Raw genomic sequence first — 17,927 nt, 5'->3', positions numbered from 1 at the left:
GAACGCCAACCTCACATTTTCCGGACTAAAATCTAAGTATTTCCCCCGAACCATTGTAAGATAATTCTTTGGACTCGGGTTCACACTTTGATCATGGTTCCTAGTGATCCATGCATTGGCATAGAACTCTTGAACCATTAAGATTCTGACTTGTTGAATGGGGTTGGTTAGAACTTCCCAACCTCTTTATTGGATCTCATGTTGGATCTCCGGATACTCATTTTTTTAGCTTGAAAGGAACCTCAGGAATCACCTTCTTCTTGGCCACAACATCATAGAAGTGGTCTTGATGGGCTTTGGAGATGAATCTTTCCATCTCCCATGACTCGGAGGTGGAAGCTTTTGTCTTCTCTTTCCCTTTTCTAGAGGATTCTCCGGCCTTAGGTTCCATCAATGGTAATGGAAAAACAAAAAGCTTATGCTTTTACCACACCAAACTTAAAATATTTCTCACCCTCGAGTAAGAGAAGAAAGAAAAGAAGAAGAAGAAGAAGAAGAAAATATGGAGGAGAGGGGGAGAGGTGTATTCGGCCAAGAAGGAAAAGAGAGGTGTGTATTGTGTGAAAATTAAGGAGAATGGAGGGGTTTATATAGGGAAGTGAGAGAGGGTAGGTTTGGCCATTTTAGGGTGGGTTTGGGTGGGAAAGATTTTTGAATTTTGAAGGTAGGTGGGGTTCATGGGGAAGAGTGGATTGATGTGAGTGGTGAAGGGGGTAATTGGGAAGAGAGATTGAGGTGATTGGTGAACGGTTTTTGGGAAAGTGTGTTATAGGATTAATTAGGAGGTAAGGTGGGAATATGTTAGGTGGGGATCTTGTGGGATCCACAGATCCTGAGATGATCCTGTGGGGTCTACAGATCTTGAGGTGTCTAGGATTTACATCCCTGCACTAATTAGGCATGTAAAATGCCTTAGCATACCATTCTGGCATTTAAACGCCGAAGTGGTGCACGTTCTGGGCGTTCAACGCCCATGTGTAGCATGTTTCTGGCGTTAAATTCCAGTTCCATGCTTGTTACTGGCGTTCAGTGCCAGCTTTCCTCAACAAGCGCTTCTTTAATGTCAATAGCTTGACAGTGGGCTCTCATGGAGCCTCACAGGTGATCAGGTCAATGTTGTATAGTCCCAACACCAAACTTAGAGTTTGGTTGTGGCCTCCCAACACCAAACTTAGAGTTTGATTGTGGGGGCTCTGTTTGACTCTGTATTGAGAAAAGCTCTGCATGCTTACTCTCCCTTGTTACAGAAGGATAGCCATGTGCCTTAAACACAAGGTAGTCCCCATTCAATTGAAGGACTAATTCTCATCTGTTAACATCTATCACAGCTTCTGGTGTTGCTAGGAAAGGTCTTCCAAGGATGATGCATTTATCCTCCTCCTTCTTAGTGTCTAAGATTATGAAATCAGCAAGAATGTAAAGGCCTTTAACCTTTACCAACACATCCTCTACTAATCCATAAGCTTGTCTTTCTGACTTGTCTGCCAAATGTAATGAGAATAAGGCAGGTTGTACCTCAATGATCCCCAGTTTCTCCATTACAGAGAGTGGCATAAGGTTTATGCCTAACCCTAGATCACACAGAGCCTTGTTAAAGGTCATGGTGCCTATGGTACAGGGTATTAAGAATTTCCCAGGATCTTGTTTCTTTTGAGGTAGAGTTTGCTGAACCCATGTATCAAGTTCACTAATGAGCAAGGGAGGTTCACCTTCCCAAGTCTCATTACCAAATAACTTGGCATTCAGCTTCATGATGGCTCCTAGATATTGAGCAACTTGCTCTCTAGTTAGATCTTCATCCTCTTCAGAGAAAGAATAATCTTCAGAGCTCATGAATGGCAGAAGGAGATTTAATGAAATCTCCATGGTCTCTATATGAGCCTCAGATTCTTTTAGGTCCTCAATAGGGAACTTCTTCTTGGTTGGGAGACGTTCCATGAGGTCTTCCTCATTGGGATTCACATCCTCCCTTTCCTCCTTGCATTCGGCCATATTGACTATATCAATGGCCTTGCACTCTCTCTTTGGATTCTCTTCTGTATTGCTTAGGAGAGTACTAGGAGGAGTTTCAGTGACTTTCTTACTCAGCTGGCCCACTTGTGCCTCCAAATTTCTAATGGAGGACCTTATTTCATTTATGAAACTTAAAGTGGCCTTAGACAGGTCAGAGACTAAATTTGCTAAGTTAGAGGTATTCTGTTCATAATTCTCTGTCTGTTGCTGAGAAGATGATGGATAAGGCTTGATATTGTTGAGCCTATTTCTTCCACCATTATTAAAGCCTTGTTGAGGCTTTTGTTGATCCTTCTATGAGAAATTTGGATGATTTCTCCATGATGAATTATAGGTGTTTCCATAAGGTTCACCCATATAATTTACCTATGCCATTGCAGGGTTTTCATGATCAAAAGCTTCTTCTTCAGAAGATGCCTCTTTAGTGCTGTTGGATGTATTTTGCCATCCATTCAGACTTTGGGAAATCATGTTGACTTGCTGAGTCAACACTTTGTTCTGAACCAATATGGCATTCAGAGCATCAATCTCAAGAACTCCCTTCCTATGAGGCGTCCCATTATTCACGGAATTCCTCTCAGAAGTGTACATGAAATAGTTATTTGCAACCATGTCAATAAGTTCTTGAGCTTCTGCAGGCATTTTCTTTAGGTAAATGGATCCATCTGCAGAATGGTCCAGTGACATCTTAGAGAATTCAGATAGACCATAATAGAATCTATCCAGAATCATCCATTCTGAAAGCATGTCAGAAGGACACCTTTTGGTCAGCTGCTTGTATCTTTCCCAAGCTTCATAGAGGGATTCACCATCTTTTTGTTTGAATGTCTGAACATCCAATCTAAGCTTGCTCAGCTTTTGAGGAGGAAAGAATTTAGCCAAGAAGGCCGTGACCAACTTATCCCATGAGTCCAGGCTATCTTTAAGTTGTGAATCCAACCATGTTCTAGCTCTGTCTCTTACAGCAAAAGGAAAAAGCATGAGCCTGTAGACTTCAGGATCTACTCCATTCATCTTTACAGTCTCACAGATCTGCAAGAACTCAGTTAAAAATTGATAGGGATCATCTGATGGAAGTCCATGAAACTTGCAGTTTTGTTGCATTAGAGCAACTAGTTGAGGTTTCAGCTCAAAATTGTTTGCTCCAATGGTGGAAATTGAGATGTTTCTTCCATCAAACTTAGAAGTAGGTGTAGTATAATCACCAAGCATCCTCCTTACATTATTGTTGTTAGGTTCGGCTGCCATGTCTTTTTCTTGTTCGAAAATTTCAGTAAGGTTGTCTCTGGATTGTTGTAATTTAGCTTCTCTTAGTTTCCTCTTCAGAGTCCTTTCAGGTTTTGGATCAGCTTCAACAAGAATGCATTTTTCCTTGTTCCTGCTCATATGAAAGATCGGAAAACAAGAAAAAAAGAGGAATCCTCTATGTCACGGTAAAGATGTTCCTTATTATTAGTAGAAGAAGAAAGGAGATAAAGAAAGGAGACTCCAAACAGAAGGGTGAGGATAGGGGTAGTGAATTGAGATGAAGAGAGGTGAAGAGAAGTGTTAGTAAATAAATAAATAAATAGAAGAAGATGAGAGAGAGATTTTCGAAAATATTTTTGAAAAGGAGTTAATGATTTTCGAAAATTAAGATAAGAAATTAAAATTAAAATTAAAATTTGAAACAATTAATTAATTAAAAAGAATTTTTGAAAAAGAAGGTGATATTTTCGAAAATTAGAGATAGAAAAGTAGTTAGGCGGTTTTGAAAAGGATAAGAAACCAACAAAAAGTTAGTTAGTGGATTGAAAGAGATTTGAAAATCATTTTTGAAAAGATAAGAAGATAAGAAGATATTTTGAAATCAAATTTTTGGATAAGACAAAATTTTTGAAAAAGATATGATATAAAAGATAAGATAAGATAAGATAGATTTAATTTTTAAAATTAAAATTAATTACTTGACTAACAAGAAACTAAAAGATATGATTCTAGAATTTAAAGATTGAACCTTTCTTAACAAGAAAGTAACAAACTTTAAATTTTTGAATCAATCACATTAATTGTTAGCATAATTTTCGAAAATAAAGATAAAATTAAAAAAATATTTTTGAAAAATATTTTTAAATTTTCGAAAATCATAAGATAAAATTGAAAAAGATTTGATTTTTGAAAAAGTTTTGAAAACATAGGATTTTTAAAATTGAAAATTTGACTTGACTTGTAAGAAACAACTAATTTTAAAAATTTTTGACTAAGTCGACTCAAATTTTCGAAAATTATGAGAAAATTAAGGAAAAGATATTTTTTGATTTTTGAATTTTTAATTATGAGAGAGAAAAACACAAATATGACCCAAAACATAAAAATTTTGGATCAAAACACAAGATGCATGCAAGAACACTATGAATGTCAAGATGAACACCAAGAACACTTTGAAGATCATGATGAACATCAAGAACATATTTTTGAAAAATTTTTGATGCAAAGAAAACATGCAAGACACCAAACTTAGAATTCTTTAATGCTTGGACTCTAACAAACAAAAAATGCATATGAAAAACAACAAAAGATACAAAACAAGAAAACATCAAGATCAAACAAGAAGACTTACCAAGAACAACTTGAAGATCATGAAGAACACTATGAATGCATGAATTTTCGAAAAATGCATAATAATTTTAAAAACATGCAATTGACACCAAACTTAAAAATTGACTCAAGACTCAAATAAGAAACACAAAATATTTTTGATTTTTTTCTAATTTTTTTGTATTTTATTTTATTTTTTCGAAAAACATATAGGAAAAAGAAAATAAGAAATTCAAAATCTTTAAGAAGAATTCCAGGAATCTTTCAATATTAGCCCAAAGCTCCAATCAAAGGGTTGGACATGGCTTAATAGCTAGTCAGCTTTAGGATGGAATTACATGCATTGTGTTGATTAGTTGAAGACCAATTCCAAAGGAGTTTGAATATGGCTTTGCAGCCAGCCAAGATTCAACATGCTTCATGAAACTCTGGAATCCATTCATAATTGTTTTGAAGCCATAGAATGATTTATTTAAAAAAAATTTCAAAAATAGGAATAAAAAAATTTTTTTGAAAGATTTTTGAAAAGTTTTTGAAAAGAAAATTACCTAATCTGAGAAACAAGATGAACCATCAGTTGTCCATACTCGAACAATCCCCGGCAACGGCGCCAAAAACTTGATGGATGAAATTGTGATCATTAACAATGGCTCCAATAATTTGGTAGCTCTCACACGTGAATTACACTTAGTCACAACTCCGCACAACTAACCAGCAAGTGCACTAGGTCGTCCAAGTAATACCGTACGTGAGTAAGGGTCGATCCCACAGAGATTGTTGGTATGAAGCAATCTATGGTCATCTTGTAGATCTCAGTCAGGCTGATTCAAATGTGATTGGATTAGATAATTAAAAGATAAATAAATAGGATAGAAATACTTATGTAAATTAATAGTGGGAATTTCAGATAAGCGTATGGAAATGCTTGTCCCTGTTGAATCTCTGTTTTTCTACTGCTTTCATCCAATCCTTCTTACTCCTTTCTATGGCAAGCTGTATGTAGGGCATCACCGTTGTCAATGGCTACATCCCATCATCTCAGTGAAAATGGTCCAAATGCTCTGTCATAACACGGCTAATCATCTGTCGGTTCTCAATCAGGTTGGAATAGAATCCCGTGATTCTTTTGCGTCTGTTACTAACACCCAGCCTTCAGGAGTTTGAAGCTCGTCACAGTCATTCAATCCCGGAATCCTACTCGGAATACCACAAACAAGGTTAGACTTTCCGGATTCCCATGAATGCCGCCATCAATTCTAGCTTATACCACGAAGATTCTGATTAAGGAACCCAAGAGATATACGCCCGGTCTAAGGTAGAACGGAAGTGGTTGTCAATCACGCGTGTTCATAGGTGAGAATGATGATGAGTGTCATGGATCATCACATTCATCAAGTTGAAGTACAACAAATATCTTAGAACAAGAATAAGTCGAATTGAATAAAAAATAGAAGTACTTGCATTAAAACTTGAGGTACAGCAGAGCTCCACACCCTTAATCTATGGTGTGTAGAAACTCCACCGTTGAAAATACATAAGTAATGAAGGTTTAGGCATGGCCGAATGGCCAGCCCCCAAACGTGATCACAGGATCAAAAAATACAATTCAGGATCCAGGATTAATAATACAAAGGTAAAAAGTTCTATTTATACTTAAACTAGCTACTAGGGTTTACAGAGGTAAGTAATTGATGCATAAATCCACTTCCGGGGCCCACTTGGTGTGTGCTTGGGCATAGCTTAATCTATCCACGAGCTGAGGCTTCTCTTGGAGTTGAACGCCAAGTTGTAACATGTTTTGGGCGTTCAACTCTGGTTCCTGACGTGTTTCTGGCGTTTGACTCCAGAATGCAGCATGGAACTGGCGTTGAGCGCTGATTTACATTGTCTAATCACGAATAAAGTATGGACTATTATATATCGCTGAAAAGCTCTGGATGTCGACTTTCCAACGCCGTTGAGAGCGCACCATTTAGAGTTTGTAGCTCTAGAAAATCCATTTCGAGTGCAGGGAGGTTAGATTCCAACAGCATCAGCAGTCCTTTGTCAGCCTCCTATCAGACTTTTGCTCAGGTCCCTCAATTTCAGCCAGAAAATACCTAAAATCACAGAAAAACACACAAACTCATAGTAAAGTCCAGAAATGTGAATTTAGCATAAAAACTAATGAAAACATCCCTAAAAGTAACTAGATCATGCTAAAAACTACCTAAAAACAATACCAAAAAGCGTATAAATTATCCGCTCATCACTTATATATGTTGGGCCTTGGGCCCATTTTGGGCCCAGTCCAACCCGTTAGCGTTTTTGGTCCGTTTGGCCCACCTTGGGCTAAAACTTTTAAGATTGGTGCCCGATTTTTAATTCTAAATTATTTTTTGTCCTTTCAAAATGAAAATCCAATTTTTTAAATATTATTTTCCAAAATACGCAGCACTGGACAGACCAGAGCCGGTATCGTCGGCTTAAGCGCCCGTATGCATTTTTACAAAAACTTTTCGAAAGAAATATATTTTCCAACTCAGAAAAGTTCACTAAAACCAAATTTCTCATTTATATTTTCAAATTAAAACTTCTAAATTTTGAATCTATTCCGAGCACCAAAATTATTATTTTTAAAACGATTTGACGTGAAAATGCGGATTCTTACAATATAGAGTTTCAGGATGCGGAATATATGAATTTTGATGTTGATTGTTGGTATTTAATGACTATGAAGGTTGATGATGAATGTTGTAATTTATTATTATTTTTGAAAGTTTGTTGATATGGTTGATGATTAATGATAAATATTGATGTTGTTGGTAATTGAAGATAGTGTTGAGATTGTTGATAAATGATGTGGATTATGAATTTTGGATGATGATAAATTGATGCTTGGTGTTGATAAATATTGTTGGTGATTTGTTATATTGATGGATAATAAGGATTATGAGATTTCATAGTAATGAGTTAATGTCAAATGTTTTTGATGGTCTGGATTGAAGGATATTGATGATTATGTTGTGTGATGAAGTATGTTGATGATGATTTTTGATTTTGGATCTTGTGGTTAATGTGGATATTAGATTGTGGTTGAGGAAATTTGATGTGAACTTAGGTTGAATTTTAACGTTGGATGAGGTGAGTATTAAATGGTTTAGATGATTGAATGGTTGATTTTTGAGAAATGGGTGGTAGGAACCTTTGTGTTGTTTTGGCATTGTTTGGAATGTGAGTAGTTTGGTTTCGAATTGAGAGATTTAGTGAATTTGAGTTTTTAAGGTTTTTGGCAAAAATGAGTTTGGGGCTAACTTTGACGGATCATATCTTGAGCTACGATTTTTGAAATTGAATGATTTTTATATCAAAATAAAGATAATTCAAAGAGCTTTAAAACTGCATCAATTTTGTATAAATTTGAATTTTGTAGAGAAAGATATGATCATTGGAAGTTGGTGTCCAAAATCTGAATTTTGTGAATGCTGCCAAAATTGTGATTTCTGGTTTTTATGCACACGCACAGCCTTGTGCGAACGCACATCCTGTGTATTTTTAAAGTTGTGCGTACGCACACCCTTGTGCGTACGCACACCCTTGTGCGTCCACACACACGGGGATATGGCTGCTGTTGGGAGCGATAGCACGCTCTGTGTGCACACACAACCAATGAAGTTTTGCAAGGCGTGCGCGTGCACAGCCTTGTGTGCACACACACGTTGGAAGGTGCACTCTGTTGAAGGCATTCGCACGCATTGTGCGAATGAGCAGAGTTGAAAATTTTTACTCCTGTGCGTACGCACACCTCTATGCGTAAACACACTTCTAGAAAATTTCTATAGACGTGCGTACGCATAACCCTATGCGTACACACACTGCCTTATTTTTCAACAAAAACCTTGTTTTTAACTATTTTATCTTTCCAGCAAGCTTGCAAACTTCCGTAGCACATACTTAAAACCTTTTTACCAATTTTAGGCTTTGAATCAAGGGAGAAAACAATAAGTGAATAAAAAGGGGAATTTTGGTTATGAGTTTAGGAGACGGAGACTTAGGTTTCTGAAATTGTGGGTGAACTAGCGAAATATTTTATTGGCAATGGCTTGAGAACTTGTGAATGGACGGTAACTTGTGCAATTAAGAAACGATCATGGTTATTATGAGCTTGAAGGATATTAAAGAAAAGTATGCCAGGCATTATATCCCTGGAATGTTGAGAATTGATAATTGAAAGTAATTTGAGATGAGAAATGGTGATGACTGGTGATGATTTGAGGTCGCTAAAATTATTGGATTATATGAGTGTGCAGGGCCTATATCCCTGGCGTAGCAGATTTCTTTGTTGCATGAGTAGTTGTTGTTGAGAGTGTGCGGGGCCTATATCCCCGGCATAGCATATTTCTCTGCTACATGAGTAGTTGCTGTTGAGATTAAGCAGGGCCTATATCCCTGGCATAGCAGATTTCTCTACTGCATGAGTGCACGGGGCCTATATCCCCGGGGTAGCAGAATTCTCTGATGCATGAGTAGTTGTTGTTGTTTCCTTCTCTACTGCATGAAGTGTGCGGGGCTTATATCCCTGGTGTGACAGACTCCCTGCTGCATGAGTGTGCAGGGTACTATATCTCTGACATAGCAGACTCTCTGTTACATGAGTGAGCAGGGCACTATATCTCTAGCACAGCAGAATAGGCTACATCTGGGAGGATGTGTCGGGTTGGCAATTATGGACCGACAAGTGAAATCACGAGCCAATAGAACAAGCATTCATCATGTGCATCTTCTATGTGTTTTATTTGCTTTACCTAATTGCATCTCTTGCCTAAATGAATAATATGCTTATTTACTAGTTGTTCTACTTGTTGTACATGTATATTACTTGTGTTTTACTTGCTTGAATTATCTACGATTGTCTGGTGCTGAGGAGGTTAGGTAGGCAGTGGCGATGGGATCGCACGGAGGTTAGGTTTGCGAAGGCTGTGGGATACAGCGGTGTGATTAGTATTAGTTTGAATCTCCCTACGTTTAGATAACCCTGTTTATGGTTTATGGTCTAAGTTATTTATGATTCATAAGCTTGAATATCCGTAATCGATGTGAAGTTCTAGGATTGCCTTCGGCCTCCCGGAACCTTATATCTTACATAATTGGGCACTGTTACCATACTGAAAACCTCTAGTTCTCATTTCATACTTCGTTATTGTTTCTTAGATACAAATCGCAACCCACCGTGGTAAGTTGTTTGATGGTGACAGAGCGGAGGACCTTATTCTACTTTGTTGTCTTTTTGGCCACTTTAACTAGTTCTCTCACTTTTGTGTTTATCTTGCCTTAGAGGCTTACTTTGAGAGAGGTACTTTGTATAAGCTACTTTACTTTCAAAAACTCTGTATGTCTATATATACTAGTTGGCTTAAACTCCACGAGCTGCGGCTAATTCCTTATGATTATTATACTCTTATATCTATATATATTTTATTCTCTTGCATCTATACCTTGTGTCTTATGCATTAGCTTCGTGTGAACGTTTTGCGCTTTTGTAATTCTGTTTTTGAGCTTAATCCTTCATCGGGCTTCTAGAATATATTATTTTCTTCTATATGAATATGTATAATCCTTAGAATTGTCGTAACCTTTGATTAACATTTGCTTTACGGCTAGAGGTAAGGTTTAGGGTAATTAGGGTGTTACAATCGTAGCTCTAGATTAGAAGTTATGTGAGATTAAATCAAAAACAAGGGTTTGCATATTTTCCTCCCCCTTCCTTGTGTTTTCAGAGTGTGTGAGTATGAATGGGGAAGAGAAGTGGCTGATGCCATTTCACTTAGTGGGTTGGGTTGGGCCTTAGACCCATAAGGGACCGGTTTGACCAGTTCGGCCCATTTGACCCAATCTTGGGTCAAATTCTTTAAAATTAGTGTCAAAATTTGTGTTTTAATTAGTTCAACCTCATTAAACTATAAAATTTAATTTTTTCTAATTTTTTTAAATAATAATTAATTTATCAATTAATTATTTACTAATTTTGTAGGTTTTACAATGCAGCGATTGGAGCTCTGAATTGAGCAATATGTGGAATTGAAATTCAAATCGGAAAATGGGGTTTAGGATAAAATCTTTAAAATTAGTGTTAAAATTTAAATTTTAAATATTTTTACTTTTGTAGATTATAAAAATTTATTTTTCTAATTTCTTTGAATAATAGTTAATTTATTAGCTAAATATTCATTAACTTCTCGGGGTTTACAAGTCTAAGTTTTAGAGCAAAAATATTTTGTTTAATTATTAATTTGTTATTCTTTCTTTACTACTTCGTAGAATAAGAATTTATTCTTCATTTTTCATCAAAGTTGACCATTTTAAGATACAAGTTACAATTTTTTATGATATTTTTTTGATGTTGCCATTCTATTATTATTATTCTTTTGATAATTTGTTAATTATTCTTACTCAAATGTATTCTTTAAGTCTAACATTATAGCAAGATTATCTTTTACTGCAGTCATTTACAATGCATCACATCCATCAAATACTATCTTAAATTGTATTCACTGATCTGGGTTCTAATTATATATATGTAAGAGTTCAACGAAGGGACAATGAACTCTATTTTATTGAATAATGGTTGGATCTACTCATATATTATGACCAACCTAATAAAATGTAGGTAAAGTTAGTTTTCTTAGGAGGAGTTCAACTTTTAATTGAGCAATAACATCCTTCATGCTTTCTACGTCTACCGAAAAATCTTCGAAGTAAAGCATATACTGAGATTAAGTTCCTCAATTTAGATTTAGTTTTGCTAGAATTGTGTCCGTCTTGGAGATGTAATTTCAAAGATTGGTACTGTATTTAAATTTTTTTCTTTTAAATCTTTCGTAATAAAAATAATTTATAACATATTGCGATTTTTTTCAAAAACTACTGGTCTTCTGGTGCATCAATGCAATGCCACTAATGAGAATAAAAGTCAATTTAGATTCATGTTGTATGTTGCTATTCTATACCTTGCTGTATTACATCGATGGCGGATGATGAAACTTATTTAACAAGAGGATTGTCTGAATTTGTATGGATTCTAAATGTTCAAGCTAATAACTTTCAGTTAGTTATCGTTACGAGAATGACTCAAATCTATGTGTGTTTAAGGTCTAGAATAGCTTAAATATTATTTAAATAATTTTGTTCTAATATTAGCATTTGATTAGATTAGTTTTAGAGAAATTTGAATTGTTACCTCAATTTATATATTACGACAATTATTTTTAGATATGTTATTTTTAAATTTTTTAATATGAAATTTATTTTTTTTTTGGTTTATAGATTTATTTTTTTTTATTTGTTCCTAGTAAAACCAAGAAAAAATAAAATAGTTGAGTTAGAAATGTAATAATCATGCATTATCATTTTTATCATTAGAATATTCTACGACAGGTAGCATTCTGGTGCCAAAAATATTGACCTGGCGCGTTCTGATGCCAATATACATATCTCTATTTTCCAAATTTATTTTAAAAAAATATTTTTATTATAATTATATTGCAATTAGCATTAATAAATAACGTGTGATTATACTAATTTAGGAAAATATCTTTATTATTATAATTATATAAAAAATTAATATTTAATGCATGATTATATTAATTATCAATTATTAATATTTTAAATTATTCTAATTATATTAATTGATATAATTCTAATTCTCAATCATTATGCAATAATTTTTAATCCAGCATAATTGGTGGCACATTGAAACACACGTTAATGATGATAGATTGATATTGATATCAATTAATAATAATAATAATAATAATAATAATAATAATAATAATAATAATAATAATAATAATAATAATAATAATAATAACAATAGAAAAAGTTTAAATCGCTGAGATACTTTGTGCAACGGTTGCCTTCTTCGCCTTACGAAAGGTGTTCATCCAGGCTCTCCCAAGAATACTTAGTAGCCACTATATTTTTTTGCCAACACAAAGGAAAAGTTGGCTCGTTATTCTCATCTAAAAAGAAAGGGTGGACGTCTTCAACAGCTCGGACTTTAAAATAGTAGTTCTTAAAGTCCCGAAAAGATTCATCATAAATAGAAAACACGTTTTTTCCCTGGGTAGCTTGGAACGAGACCCAGGAGGCCTTTTTCTTGGCTACCCCAGGTTTGTTCAACACGAACAGATAAAAGAAGAGAGATATGGAAGTTCGGACACCTAACTATTGACATAACAGCTGAAAAATCTTAATGAAGGCCCAAGAATTCGGATGAAGATGGGAAGGGGCTATTGATGAGCGGATAATTTATATGCTTTTTGGCATTGTTTTTAAGTAGTTTTTAATAGGATATAGTTACTTTTAGGGATGTTTTCATTAGTTTTTATGCTAAATTCACAATTCTGGACTTTACTATGAGTTTGTGTATTTTTCTGTGATTTTAGGTATTTTCTGGCTGAAATTGAGGGACTTGAGCAAAACTCTGATAAAAGGCTGACATAGGACTACTGATGCTGTTGGATTTTGACCTCCCAGCACTCGAAATAACTTTTCTAGAGCTACAGAACTCCAAATGGCGCGCTCCCAACAGTGTTGGAAAGTAGACATCCAAAGCTTTCCAGCAATATATAATAGTCTATACTTTATTCACGATTAGATGACGTAAAATGGCACTCAATGCCAGTTCAATGCTGCATTCTGGAGTCAAACGCCAGAAACACGTCACGAACCAGAGTTGAACGCCAAAAACATGTTACAACTTGGCGTTCAACTTCAAAAGAAGCCTCTGCACGTGTAAAGCTCAAGCTCAGCCCAAGCACACACCAAGTGAGCCCCGGAAGTGGATTTCTGCATCAATTACTTACTTCTGTAAACCCTAGTAGCTAGTTTAGTATAAATAGAACATTTTTACTATTGTATTAGTGTCTTTTGACCACGTTACATCTTTGGTCTCAATTTTATTCTGTTATTCATCTTAGGAGGCTATTGATCACGTTTATGGGGGCTGGCCATTCGGCCATGCCTGAACCTTCATCACTTATATATTTTCAACGGTGGAGTTTCTACACACCATAGATTAAGGGTGTGGAGCTCTGCTGTACCTCGGGTTTTAATGCAATTACTACTATTTTTTATTCAAATTCAATCTTAATTCTGTTCCAAGATACTATTTGTACTTCAACCTGATGGATGTGACGATCCGTGACACTCATTATCATCCGTCCCTATGAACGCATGCCTGACAACCACTTCCGTTCTACAAGCGAAAGCTAGAGTGTGTATCTCTTGGATTCCTGATGCACGATGCATGGTTTCCCTCACCTGACAACCGAGCCTTCTATTTCGTGAGATCAGAGTCTTCATGGTATAAGCTAGAATTGATGGCGGCATTCATGAGAATCCGGAAAGTCTAAACCTTGTCTGTGGTATTCCGAGTAGGATTCCGGGATTGAATGACTGTGACAAGCTTCAAACTCGCAATTGCTGGGCGTGATGACAAACACAAAAGAATCAAGGGATTCTATTCCAACATGATCGAGAATCGACAGATGATTAGCCGTGCCGTGACAGAGCATTTGGACCTTTTTCACTAAGAGGATGAGATGTAGCCATTGATAATGGTGATGCCCTACATACAGCTTGCCATGGAAAGGAGTAAGAAGGATTGGATGAAGGCAGTAGGAAAGCAGAGATTCAGAAGGAGCACAGCATCTTCATACGCCTATCTGAAATTCCCATCGATGATCTACATAAGTATTTCTATCTTTATTTTCAGTTTATTTATTATTATTATTCGAAAACTCCATAACCATTTATTATCCGCCTGACTGAGATTTACAAGATGACCATAGCTTGCTTCATACCAACAATCTCTGTGGGATCGACCCTTACTCACGTAAGGTTTATTACTTGGATGACACAGTACACTTGCTGGTTAGTTGAGCGAAGTTGTGAAATTATGTTTAGACCATGGTATTGAGCACCAAGTTTTTAGGGCCATTACCTGGGAATCAATTTCGAACAACAACTTAAGTATGAATCACAATTTCGTCCACCAAGTTTTTGGCGCCGTTGCTGAGGATTGTTGAGTTTGGACAACTGACGGTTCATCTTGTTGCTTAGATTAGGTAATTTTCTTTTTATTTTCTTTTCAAAAAGTTTTCAAAAATCTTTCAAAAATTTTTCTTTTCTTTTTCGTTTTCCAAAACAATTTTCGAAAAAAAATATAATAATAATAACCAAAATTTTTTTATAAAATCATAAAAAATAAATAATATTTTGTGTTTCTTGTTTGAGTCTTGAGTCAATTTATAAGTTTGGTGTCAATTGCATATTCATCTTGTTCTTGCAATTTTCGAAAATTCATGCATTTATAGTGTTCTTCATGATCTTCAAGTTGTTCTTGGTAAGTCTTCTTGTTTGATCTTGATGTTTTCTTGTTTTGTATCTTTTGTTGTTTTTCATGTGCATTTTTGCATTCATATTGTCTAAGCATTAAAGATTTCTAAGTTTGGTGTCTTGCATGTTTTCTTTGCATCAAAAATTTTTCAAAAATATGTTCTTGATGTTCATCATGATCTTCAAAGTGTTCTTGAGTGTTCTTGCATGTATCATGTGTTTTGATTCATAATTTTCATGTTGTGAGTCATTTTTATGTTTTTCTCTCTCTCATAATTAAAAATTCAAAATAAATAAATAAATAAATAAATAAATATCTTTTCCTTTTTTCTCTCAAAATTTTGAAAATTTGGGTTGACTTAGTCAAAAAAATTTTAAAATTAGTTTTTCTTGTAAGTCAAGTCAAATTTTCAAATTTTAAAAATCTTATCTTTTTAAAACTTTTTCAAAAATTAAATCTTTTTCATTTTTCTTATTAATTTACGAAAATCCTTTAAAACATTTTTCAAAAATCTTTTTCTTAGTTTTATCTTTATTTTCGAAAATTATGCTAACAATTAATATGATTGATTCAAAAATTTGAAGTTTGTTACTTTCTTGTTAAGAAAGGTTCAATCTTTAAATTCTAGAATCTTATCTTTCAGTTTCTTGTTAGTAAAGTAATCAATTTTAATTTTAATCATATCTTTTTATCTTATCTTTTATATCATATCTTTTTCAAAATTTTATCTTTTTCAAAAAATTTGATTTTAAAATATCTTTTCTAACTTCTTATCTTCTTATCTTCTCAAAATTAATTTTCAAATCTTTTCAACTAACTATTTGACTTTTTGTTTGTTTCTTATCTTTTTCAAAACCACCTAACTACTCTTCCCGCTCTAATTTTCGAAAATACTTCCCGCTTTTTCAAAAATTCTTTTTAATTAATTAATTGTTTTAAATTTTAATTTCAATTTTATTTCTTATCCTAATTTTCAAAAATCATTAACTCATTTTCAAAATTGTTTTTGAAGACTTCTTTCTCATATTATTCTATTTATTCATTCATTTACTAACACTTCTCTTCATCTCAAATCACTGCCCCTATCCTCACCCTTGTGTTTGGATTCTCCTTTCTTTATTCCCTTTCTTCTTCTACTAACAATGAGGAACCTCTTTACTGTGACATAGAGGATTCCTCTTCTTTTTCTGTTCTCTTCTCCTTCATATGAGCAGGAACAAGGAAAAAGGCATTCTTGTTGAAGCTGATCCAGAACCTGAAAGGACTCTGAAGAGGAAACTAAGAGAAGCTAAATTACAACAATCCAGAGACAACCTTACTGAAATTTTTGAACAAGAAAAGGAGATGGCAGCCGAACCCAACAACAATAATGCAAGAATAATGCTTGGTGACTATACTGCACCTACGTCCAAGTTTGATGGAAGAAGCATCTCAATTCCTGTCATTGGAGCAAACAATTTTGAGCTGAAACCTCAATTAGTTGCTCTAATGCAACAGAACTGCAAGTTTCATGGACATCCATCAGAAGATCCCTACTGATTCTTGACTGAGTTCTTGCAGATCTGTGAAACTGTTAAGACTAATGGAGTAGATCTTGAAGTCCACAGGCTCATGCTTTTCCCTTTTGTTGTAAGAGACAGAGCTAGAGCATGGTTGGACTCTCAACCTAAAGATAGCCTGGACTCCTGGGATAAGCTGGTCACGGCTTTCTTGGCTAAGTTCTTTCCTCCTCAAAAGCTGAGCAAGCTTAGAGTGGATGTTCAAACCTTCAAACAAAAAGATGGTGAATCCCTCTATGAAGCTTGGGAAAGATACAAGCAGATGACCAAAAGATGTCCTTCTGACATGTTTTCAGAATGGACCATGATAGATATATTCTATTATGGTCTATCTGAGTTCTCTAAGATGTCACTGGACCATTCTGCAGGTGGATCCATTCATCTAAAGAAAACACCTGTAGAAGCTCAAGAACTTATTGACATGGTTACAAATAACAAGTTCATCTACACTTCTGAGAGGAATTCCGTGAATAATGGGATGCCTCAAAGGAAGGGAGTTCTTGAAATTGATGCTCTGAATGCCATATTGGCTCAGAACAAAATGTTGACTCAGCAAGTCAACATGATTTCTCAAAGTCTGAATGAATGGCAAAATGCATCCAACAGTACTAAAGAGGCATCTTCTGAAGAAGAAGCTTATGATCTTGAGAACCCTGCAATAGCAGAGGTAAATTATATGGGTGAACCTTATAGACACCTATAATTCATCATGGAGAAATCATCCAAATTTCTCATGGAAGGATCAACAAAAGCCTCAACAAGGCTTTAATAGTGGTGGAAGAAATAGGCTCAGCAATGTCAAGCCTTATCCATCATTTTCTCAGCAACAGACAGAGAATTCTGAACAGTGCACCTCTAACTTAGCAAATTTAGTCTCTGATCTGTCTAAGGCCACTTTATGGTTCATGAGTGAGGCAAGGTCCTCCATCAAAAATTTGGAGACACAAGTGGGCCAGCTAAGTAAGAAAATCACTGAAACTCCTCCTAGTACTCTCCCAAGCAATACTGAAGAGAATATAAAAAGAGAGTGCAAGGCCATTGATATAATCAACATGGACGAACCTAGAGAGGAAGGAAAAGACATGAATCCCAATGAGGAAGACCTCATGGGACGTCTCTCAAGCAAGAAGGAGTTCCCTATTGAGGACCCAAAGGAATCTGAGGCTCATATAGAGACCATAGAGATTCTATTAAAACTTCTTCTGCCGTTCATGAGCTCTGAAGACTATTCTTCCTTTGAAGAGGATGAAGATGTAACTAGAGAGCAAGTTGCTCAATATCTAGGAGCTATCATGAAGCTGAATGCCAAGTTATTTGGTAATGAGACTTGTGAAGTTGAACCTCCCTTGCTCATCAGTGAACTAGATACATGGGTTCAGCAAACCTTAGCTCAAAAGAAA

The 17,927-nt window shown here is 35.2% G+C and overlaps 2 non-coding genes across 2 annotated transcripts; one reads left to right on the top strand and one right to left on the bottom strand.

The window, feature by feature from the left end:
* Nucleotides 1–2,754: 2,754 nt before the first annotated feature.
* On the top strand, nucleotides 2,755–2,862 carry LOC112713443 (small nucleolar RNA R71). The gene has a single exon (XR_003158416.1). It is a non-coding gene; the product is annotated as a small nucleolar RNA R71 (small nucleolar RNA).
* A 13,849-nt stretch (nucleotides 2,863–16,711) lies between these two features.
* LOC112713907 (small nucleolar RNA R71) lies at nucleotides 16,712–16,815 on the bottom strand. Its single transcript, XR_003158867.1, has one exon. It is a non-coding gene; the product is annotated as a small nucleolar RNA R71 (small nucleolar RNA).
* Between the last annotated feature and the right edge of the window lie 1,112 nt (nucleotides 16,816–17,927).

The sequence above is a fragment of the Arachis hypogaea genome, chromosome 9 (genome assembly GCF_003086295.3).
Source record: "Arachis hypogaea cultivar Tifrunner chromosome 9, arahy.Tifrunner.gnm2.J5K5, whole genome shotgun sequence".
NCBI lineage: Eukaryota > Viridiplantae > Streptophyta > Magnoliopsida > Fabales > Fabaceae > Arachis > Arachis hypogaea.
This window is presented reverse-complemented; position numbering and strand designations above follow the sequence as displayed.